Here is a 9974-nt window from a genome sequence, read left to right on the forward strand (position 1 = left end):
CTCTTGTTGGTCTATTTACAAAGTGATGTCACCAGGCATGCCAAAACTCCTCCCACCAAAACAGGCTGAAATTTCAGGACGGTCTTTTCAAACAGCTCTTATACTAGAAGGGCATTATCATCATTTTCACAATATTATTCCAACCTCATAGTTTGGAAATATATATAAAAGACAGGAAATCAAGTTTTTGACTGCACTGGGCCTTTAATCTCCAATGAAATTATAAAAATTTGTGATAGATTGACTGTCCCTCTGGTACCTACCAGACAGATATGACAGGAGAGGCGTGAGGAAGCATGTTCAATGAAGACGAGAGGAACCCTGCAACAATGACCGTCCCGCCCTCTGAGCTGCAATGCCGTGATATCCACCACCACCTCTCCGTTTTCACATCCATCAAACCCCCAACTAGCTGTCATTCCCTGTTCACTGGGGTTCACTGGGGTTAGCCTATTCTATTCCCCGCTCCGCTCGCCTCGCTCTTTCCCTCCACTCGCTTCTTTCCCTCCTCTCGCTCTGTCTCTCCACTCTCTCTTTCTCTCTCTCGCTGTGTCCCACCCTCCCTTTCTCCGGAGAAGTGCTCAATACAGAAGCAAGGAAACAAGAGGGGGACAATAACAACGCGACACACAACAAGAATTGGCCGATTTTTATAAATTTAATATATCAATATATAGAGATATTTATCAACAGCTTGATTTCATAGAAACGTGAGTGAGACCATTTTGGCATACAGTACAGATATTTCATGTAAGTACAGAAGTTGCTAAGTTTGAACTCCCTCTCCCCATCCTACGGACACAAAACACCAAAACAGAAACAACCAAGTAAAATATACAGGAGCACCAACAAGGCACCAATAAATGAAATGATAACCCCTCGTTTAAAACCCAAAACAACTAAACCTATTGAACAGAATTAAATACAGAATAAACAACCTCATTTCTACAATGCTTTACTGTTAAAAAGCAAAACAAAATTAAAAACAGACAGGAAAAAAAGAATAAAAACACTTTGGCTGATAATTAATTTTTGTTACAATCAAGTAGTAAAGAAATCCAGTGCTCTTGTGTACAAATAAATGCAGATATGGTCTACACTCCTGTTTTTACCTGGAGTCTTATGTACATCTATTTTTACAGATACCTTTAAAACATTATCAAAAGTTTTGCTTTATGAAAACGTATTTACAAGTTCATGATTCAAAACCATTGGACTGTACCGATTGGTAACCCCTCCTATGTACGTACCCCTTTACACAGTGCAGAATGCTTCTTGAAAAGTTTGTGCAACAAACAGCGTACAAAATGTCTCCGATATGGCTGTGGAGGTTTGACCCAGAATGTTTGACATTACCTTATGAACCCCCCACTCCCTCCCTTCACTCCCCAAACACACCTCAAACCCCCGCCACTACACCCCCCCTCCACACCCATTTTACAATGACATTGACAGGTATGAAAAAGGAGTCTGAACTAAACATTAACCTTCAAGTAATAAACATCCAGTAAAGCTCAAACAGTGTTCGATTTGAAGAAACATGACAATGTCTTATTCACACAGAAACACACAGAGAAGAACCAACCAGCAGCAGGAGAGTCACTGGGTTATCAACTATAACAACAGACAGAGGTCATGGAGGAGAATCACGTAGGMTTCCAGAATCATTGGTGTCAGTTCTCTGGGTTCCAGTATCGGTAGGTTCTCAGAGGTGTGTTCCGTTGTTCTGTAGAGGTTCCTCTTTTCCTCCCTTGTTCTTCTACTGGGTCTACTTTRCTTCAGTTCTTCCAGTGTGTTCAGTCTACCCTTCCAGAACGATAGTGAAAACAAAATGTAAATGGCTGAGAAGAGGTGAGAGATGGTAGTGAGAGTGACAGCTAGATAGAGGGGAGGTGATGTGCGTTGGTGTTAGTCACAATGGAGTCTGATGATGGAGCAGCATGGGTCTGGTATCATTGATTGAGGAACCACCATTAGAAGTGCATAGAGAAAATGATGTGAGAGAAGAGGAGAGGATGGTCAAAAGCTCTAGGAAAACAAATCTACTGAGGTTTGTTGACCAGAAWGGTCCTAGGAGGCTATACCAGAGCCGTAAGAAACCACTGGACCTTTAAACAATTCAGTAATAACAACCAACTGTTACCAGTGGCTGAAGGATCTGTGTGCTTCAATGCCATAGAGTAGTGAGAGATATTGAAGACTTGTTTCCACGTTGACTTGATCATCTAAAGGCAATCCGGACAAACTTCATGGTTGCCTAGGATACTGACCACTCGGGTTAAAGTCACTAAAACACCTATAGATATACCTATAGATAAACCTATAGATAGACCTATAGATAAACCTATAAGTCAGACCCTATAGATATAAACCTATAGATAAACCTATAGATCACCTATAATACACTATAGATAGACTATAAAAACCTATAGATAGACCTAATATAAACCTATAGATAACCATATAGATAAACCTATAGATAAACCTATAGATAGACCTATAGTAAAACCTATAGATGACCTATAATTAAACTATAGATAGACCTATAGATAAACCTATAGATAGACCTATAGATACACTATATAAACCTATAGATAGACCTATAGATAAGACTATAGATGTTAGACCTTAGATAAACCTATAGATAGACCTATAGATAAACTATAGATAACTATATAGATACACTATAGATAAACCTGATAGATAGACCTATAGATAGACCTATAGATAAACCTATAGATAGACCTATAGATAGACCTAAATGTAAAAAGGAGCTCTCGAATGCTATATAGAATGCTCTCAGTACAATGATCAGAGCATAGCATTGACTTACAGTTCATAAAAGCAGAAATATCCAACTTACTTCACACGTAAAAACCAAAACACACACACAGACACATACACTATGTTCCAAGGCACCAGTTATGCACCAGGCAGTGCACAAATCCACAGAGATCTACAGGTATCTGTCAAAATAAAGGAAACACCAACATAACGGATTTTAATAAGGTGTTGAGCCACCAGAACAGCTTTTATTTTGGTGTTTTGTTGACGGAGGTTGAAATTGTGTTCAATTGAGTGGAGCTCTGGTGACTGAGAGACACACACACACACACACACACAACACAACCCACACAACACCACACACACACACACAGCACACACACACACAAACACACACACGACACAAACACACACACAACACACAACACACACACACACAATACTTGAATCCCCCTATGCTCCTTTGAAACCCCTCTTTCAAAGTCACTGAGATCTCTTCTTCTAGCCATGGTACCCAATATAATGGGCAACTGGCCATTTTTATACATGACCCTAAGCATGATGGGATGTTGCTCAATTAACTTAAGAACCACACCTCTGTGGAAGCACCTATATTCTTTGTATCCCTTATTTACGTGTTTCCTTTATTTTGGCAGTTACCATATACAGTGGCTTGCGAAAGTATTCACCCCCCWTGGCATTTTTCCTATTTTGTTGCCTTACAACCTGGAATTAAAATAGATTTTTGGGGGTTTGTATCATTTGATTTACACAACATGCCTACCACTTTGAAGATGCAAAATATTTTTTATTGTGAAACAAACAAGAAATACTTGAGCGTGGATAACTATTCACCCTCCCCAAAGTCAATACTTTGTAGAGCCACTTTTTGCAGCAATTACAGCTGCAAGTCTCTTGGGGTATGTCTTTATAAGCTTGGCACATATAGCCACTGGGATTTTTGCCCATTCTTCAAGGCAAAACTGCTCCAGCTCCTTCAAGTTGGTCCCGTGGTCCCGTGTGGCTCAGCTGGTAGAGCATGGCGCTTGCAACGCCAGGGTTGTGGGTTCATTCCCCACGGGGGGACCAGGATGAATATGTATGAACTTTCCAATTTGTAAGTCGCTCTGGATAAGAGCGTCTGCTAAATGACTTAAATGTAAATGTAAGTTGGACGGATTCCGCTAGTGTACAGCAATCTTTAAGTCATACCACAGATTCTCAATTTGATTGGAGTCTGGGCTTTGACTAGGCCATTCCAAGACATTMAAATGTTTCCCCTTAAACCACTCGAGTGTTGCTTTAACAGTATGCTTAGTGTCATTGTCCTGCTGGAAGGTGAACCTCCGTCCCAGTCTCAAATCTCTGGAAGACTGAAATAGGTTTCCTTCAAGAATTTCCCTGTATTTAGCGGCATCCATCATTCCTTCAATTCTGACCAGTTTCCCAGTCCCTGCCGATAGCGTTTTCCATGATGGCCAAAAAGCTACATTTTAGTCTCATCACCTTCTTCCATATGTTTGTGGAGTCTCCCACATGCCTTTTGGCGAACACCAAATGTGTTTGCTTATTTTTTTCTTGAAGCAATGCCTTTTTTTTATGGCTACTCTTCCCTAAAGCCCAGCTCTGTGGAGTGTAAGGTGTCATGACGTGGCCCTCTTTGGGTATAGCGAGCACCATCCCCCTTCTCTCTCACCACCTCTCTCTTCCCCCACAGGTCATAAATTCCTAGAGGAGTCTCTCTCCTCATGGCCAGGCAGTATAGAGAAAAGGTTTCACAGGAGAACAAAGGAACCTCTTCTCCATCATAGAACTTGAGAACTGAACAATGTCCATGTTTTGGAGAATGTGTACACGGTCGGGGGAGAAACCAGCTACGACCGGTCCATTTCGTTTAATGTTTGTGAAACTCATGAGAGACAATACAGCCACATTACCATAACTCTGTTTATACAAGAGTCTCAGTTGTGAGGCTTGCATCTAATTGTTGTATAAAATTAATGGGTAAAGATGAAACTATTTGTGAAATTATGTAATGTGATTTTAAACTGTTGAATGAAGGKAACTCCAATTCCCTTTGTAGTTTAACTAAGTCATAGGCCCGCCCCATGAGCACAGACATTGATCTGGCATCATGGGACAGCCCTTTCCTAATGTTCTGGATATAACCCCCACCTTGGGAATTTCCCTTCAGACCAAGCTTACCTCGATCACAGAGGGGGCGAAGGTTTGAGTAGAGACCATAAAAACCTCAGTATAAGCTAAGGTTGTAATGGTTGTTGAAACTCTGAGACTATCGATTCCGACAGAATAAGAGCAAATCTTCGATACTAATTACTAGTCTGCTGCTAGAAAGTATGTACCACTGAGATGCAAGGACTGACAACCACCGAAACATCTATTCATAAGAATATTTCTGAATGTTACTCTAAAGTAATCATTCTAACCAAAGACTCCAGGGACGCAGAGAGATGGGCGGATGAACTTCCAACAGAAAGAAGGACGATTCCAACAGAGATCACGACGACACATAAATATATWMATTGATTGCAATTATTCCCGAATGAGTGAGCGTTCATGTGCAAAGGATTAGCATTTAAATTGTTATAATTATCAACTTTGTAGGGTCTTTTGTCTTTCGCGCCCTTCTCAGTCCCTTTGTACCGGTTTAGCCCACTAGGGCACATCCCCTACCATTTCCTTGTAACCACATCTACTTTGTTTGTTTGTTGATGCATTTCTGTGATTATTTAGTTATTTKATAAATAAATGATTGAGACAATTGATGTATGGATGATTCATAGCGAAGACTGGGTTCGTGCAGATAACCAACAATTTACGACGTTTGGAATGAGACTAACGTGAGGTAAAGAATAATTKATTAATTAGAAGACTAATTGTTCAGATATTAAAATATCTGAAAGTTATATTAGGAAAATAATAACTTTGTAATCTGAATACTTTCCTTGGTGCCCCGACTTCCTAGTTAATTACATTTACATGATTAGTTTAATCATGTAATAATAATTACAGAGAATTGATTTGATAAAATAACAGTCCTCATTTTAATGATAGCAAAGACACGACAACGGCTTAAAGTGGTACTATGGACAGATACTCCAATCTCCGCTGTGGAGTTTTGCAGCTCCTTCAGGGTTATCTTTGGTCTCTTTGTTGTGTCTCTGATTAATGCCCTCCTTGCCTGTTCTGTGAGTTTTCGTGGGCGGCCCTCTCTTGGCAGGTTTGTTGTGGTGCCATATTCATAAAACTTTTGAAAAATGTATTTAATGGTGCTCCGTGGGATGTTCAAAGTTTTGGATATTTTTTTATAACCCAACCCTGCTCTGTACTTCTCCACAACTTTGTCCCTAACCTGTTTGGAGAGCTCCTTGGTCTTCATGGTGCCCCTTGCTAAGTGGTGTTGCAGCCTCTGGGGCCTTTCAGAACAGGTGAATATATACTGAGATCATGTGACAGATCATGTGTCACTTAGATTGCACACAGGTGGACTTTATTTGACTAATTATGTGACTTCTGAAGGTAATTGGTTGCACCAGATCTTATTTAGGGGCTTCATAGCGAAGGGGGTGAATACATATGCACGCACCACTTTTCTGTTTAAAATGTTTAAAAAATAATTTAAACAAGTAWTTTTTTTTATTTCACTTCAACAATTTGGACTATTTTGTGTATGTCCATTACATGAAATCCAAATGAAAATCCATTTAAATTACAGGTTGTAATGCAACAAAATAMGAAAAACGTCAAGGGGGATGAATACTTTTGCAAGGCACTGTATAGGCACTGTATCACCTGATTTGCCTGAGAGCAAAACCATTGATTAGATTGGCATGTCCATAAATATACAGATCGGCTAACCTGTGGCTGCTGTTAACTGATACCCAGAAACAAACAAATCCTGGAAGACCCTCCCTTCAGCGTCTTTCCCTTTCTCTCTGCCCTCCCCCTTTCTCTCTGCCCTCCCCCCCTCTCTCTGTCTGCCTACCCCTCTCTCCTCTCTCTCTGTCTCCCTCTCTCTCTCATCCTCCTGTCATCACCTGGAAGCAAGCATTTCCATTGAAGGAAGGAGAGCCATGATGTATAGCTATCATAAATCAGCCAATCAACCACTGAGCGAGCAGCCTCGAGCACCACAAATGCAGCCTGTCTGCCAAATTGTGTATGTAAGTGTGTTTCTCTGTGTGTGTGTGTGTGTGTCTCTGTGTGTGTGTTTCTGTGTGTGTGTAAGTCTGTGTCTGTGTGTGCGTGTTTCTGTGTCTCTGTGTGTGTGTGTATGTCTGTGTCTCTGTGGTGTGTATGTCTGTGTCTGCGTGGTGTTATTTCTGTGTGTGTATGTCTGTGTCTGTGTGTTTCTGTATGTGAATGTCTGTGTCTCCGTGTGCGTGTTTCTGTGTCTCTGTGTGTGTATGCTGTGTCTCTGTGTGTGTATGTCTGTGTCTGTGTGTGTGTGTGTGTTTCTTGTGTGTGAATGTCTGTGTCCCCATGTGTGGTGTCTCTGTGTGTGTATTTCTGTGTGTGTATGTCTGTGTCTCTGTGTGTGTGTCTCTGTGTGTGAATGTCTGTGTCTCTGTGTGTGTATTTCTGTGTGTGTATGTCTGTGTCTCTGTGTGAATGCATGCACTAGCATGTGTTCCACTTCATCCCAAAAGCCTCTGTGCTTTCTTACAGAAAGAAGATGGAGTAGTTGAAGTCAATACCTTCAGTTAGCAGGTTCTCATATGAATCCTCGACAGTGTACTGACTACCAGCAGAAAGACAGCTAAACAGCTCTAGTGAAGTCTTGCTTACAGAAAGAGCTTAGACAGCCATGTCTCTCAATTGGGCCTTCATATCCAGTGCTATAGAAGAAAATAGTCTGTTTGTTTGTTCAGTAGCAGAGCATAAATGTACACACTCAAAACTATCCACTGTACCTATTCGCTTATTATGAACCTATGACAGAATCACAATAAATTGTTTCCTTCAGTCCCATAACTGTGCTGGTGCAGATGGCCCCTCCCTGATGATATCACCTGTTGCTAGGCAGGTTCTAATGGCATGGAAGACAGAATGCTATTGCATGGATGATAGTCCCCAAACAATCCAGTGTACCACACCCAGACTGATTCTGCAAACCCAACAATGGATGTCTTCTCTAGTAAAATATATCTTGCTTCCGTTCATAGTAGTCCAGCCACTCCTTATTACACTGAGAACTGAAATATACTGAAATATACTGAAATATATCCTCAGTACGGAAGACGTAAGTATGGGAACTAACCAGACAGGAAATGGTAGTGGAAGATAGTGGATACCCTGACTGATATACAACTGTATTCAACTCAGAAGCTGTGATTCTGGCCGGCAATCTAACACAAATCCAGTGCTCAGTTCTGTTTCTTCATTGGGTTGTCATTTTCCTTCCATTTAAATCAGTAGTGGGACCCTCTTCTACAGAGTCCCTAAAACATCTTCCAAAGTTAGAGAGAAAACATCTCTAATCACACAGACACAGAGACCAACAGCAGGGAATGTGTACCACCAAATCTTCCTAGTTTAAAAAACGTCCTCTGACCCCCATCCCACCCCGTCCCTTCCCCCTGGTCATTATCTAGTAACTTTTGTGTACCTCTGGGTGACAGCAGAGCGGATTACCCATAATCCTCCCTCACCCGAGTTCTGCCCTGCTGCTTTTTCCTGTGGCGCTGCCCTCTGGCACGCCCCCCCCCCACACAAAATACCCCCCCAACAACCTCATCCCTACACTCATTCCACTTGGCTCTAGCCATGCGTAGCCTATCCTCAGTGGCACAGGCCTGGCCCGATCATATTTTCACCAGCAAACACAAACAATAAATAAAGTCAAAACTAAATAATAATTAAATACAGCTGGCCATTCCCCTGTTGCTGGCACAGTACAGTAGTCTACCCAGGGAGAACCAGCCTCTATTTACATGTGCACTGATGGGCAATGAGGTTAGTCATCAGTAAGACAGACAGTAGCATTCAGCACTACATCTAACTACAGGAACTACCTAACTAACGAGGAGCGAAGAGAAGAGCAGTGGACAGCGCAGTAGTAACTAGTAGTGAAGTAGTAGGACATTACAGTTAGGTGTAAGAGAGAGAGAGGATGTGTTTTAGAGACACGAGTTGGGGGGTACACGTATAAGTAAAATATACCCCCCTGTCCTTGGGGGGTTAGATTACTGTATGAGCAGGCTCTCTCTCACTCTCTCTCTCTCTCTGTGCCCCCCTCCTCTGCAGTGTGGTCACCCCGGGATATGGAGGGATGGGGCGGAGACACGGCGTGCCCCTCAGGGGAATCCGTCATCCTCCAGACTGAGCGCCACGCGCTGCAGAGAGCAGATAAAACAAAGTTACCACAGTGTTTGTGTGTGTGTCAGTGTCTCAGTGTTTCAGTGTGTGTTTGAAGGAGAGCTGAAAGGGAGACTGAGACAGAGAGGACCAGAAATATAAAGAGCAGAAAGGACAGAGGGAGAGAACTAAAAGTGAGAGAAAGAGAGCAACATAGAGACAGAGCAAAAGAGAAAAGCTCTCCTTAATGCAGATCCCAGTCCCCCTCCTCTCATCCCTCTATCCTCAGCACACTGATTTGGCAGTGATGTGAGGAGAGCTGCAAGGGCTTACAGAGATCCACCTCAGGACATTCTGATGTCTCTATCTGACTGAAACACCATGAAGAGAGGAGAGGAGGAGGGAGGGGAGAGGAGAAGAAAAGAGAATAGGGAAAGCCCAGGTGGAAGCTCGTTTCCTCCCCCACTACCCGCTCTTAAGAGGAGGTGTTATTCAACATGATCTCTCAGCACAGCACTGTAGCATACCAGGTGTGTGTGTGTATAACCTATCATGCAGCCAGAGTCCCACCCCTCTCTCCCGCTGTCTCTACCACGCCACGACAGCAATGCGTGTCACCATGCAAACTGATCCCAGCGCTAACCCCTCCCACCTCTGTCTTGTTCATGTTTACCAGCAGATCTCTGTTGAAGATACCTTACAAGTACACCGCTAGAAAAACTAAACGCTCATGCAGAGAAATATGTCATTAAAAACAAGAATAATCAGGAATAAATGAATATGATTAAAGATTGTCCCGTCATCTAAGGGGCTGTTTCTGTTCTGGTTACTGTTCCCCTTTTGCCTAATTTACACTCCAAAGGGGATCGAGC

At 42.3% G+C, this 9974-nt stretch overlaps 1 long non-coding RNA gene across 1 annotated transcript; it reads right to left on the reverse strand.

Moving 5' to 3' along the window:
• Window positions 1-639: 639 nt before the first annotated feature.
• Window positions 640-2517, reverse strand: LOC139028956 (uncharacterized). The gene is made up of 2 exons (XR_011481189.1): window positions 2450-2517; window positions 640-2344 (listed from the first exon to the last, which is right to left on the reverse strand). It is a non-coding gene; the product is annotated as an uncharacterized lncRNA (long non-coding RNA).
• Window positions 2518-9974: the final 7457 nt, after the last annotated feature.

Source organism: Salvelinus sp. IW2-2015, linkage group LG16, assembly GCF_002910315.2.
Source record: "Salvelinus sp. IW2-2015 linkage group LG16, ASM291031v2, whole genome shotgun sequence".
In the NCBI taxonomy this organism is placed as follows: domain Eukaryota; kingdom Metazoa; phylum Chordata; class Actinopteri; order Salmoniformes; family Salmonidae; genus Salvelinus; species Salvelinus sp. IW2-2015.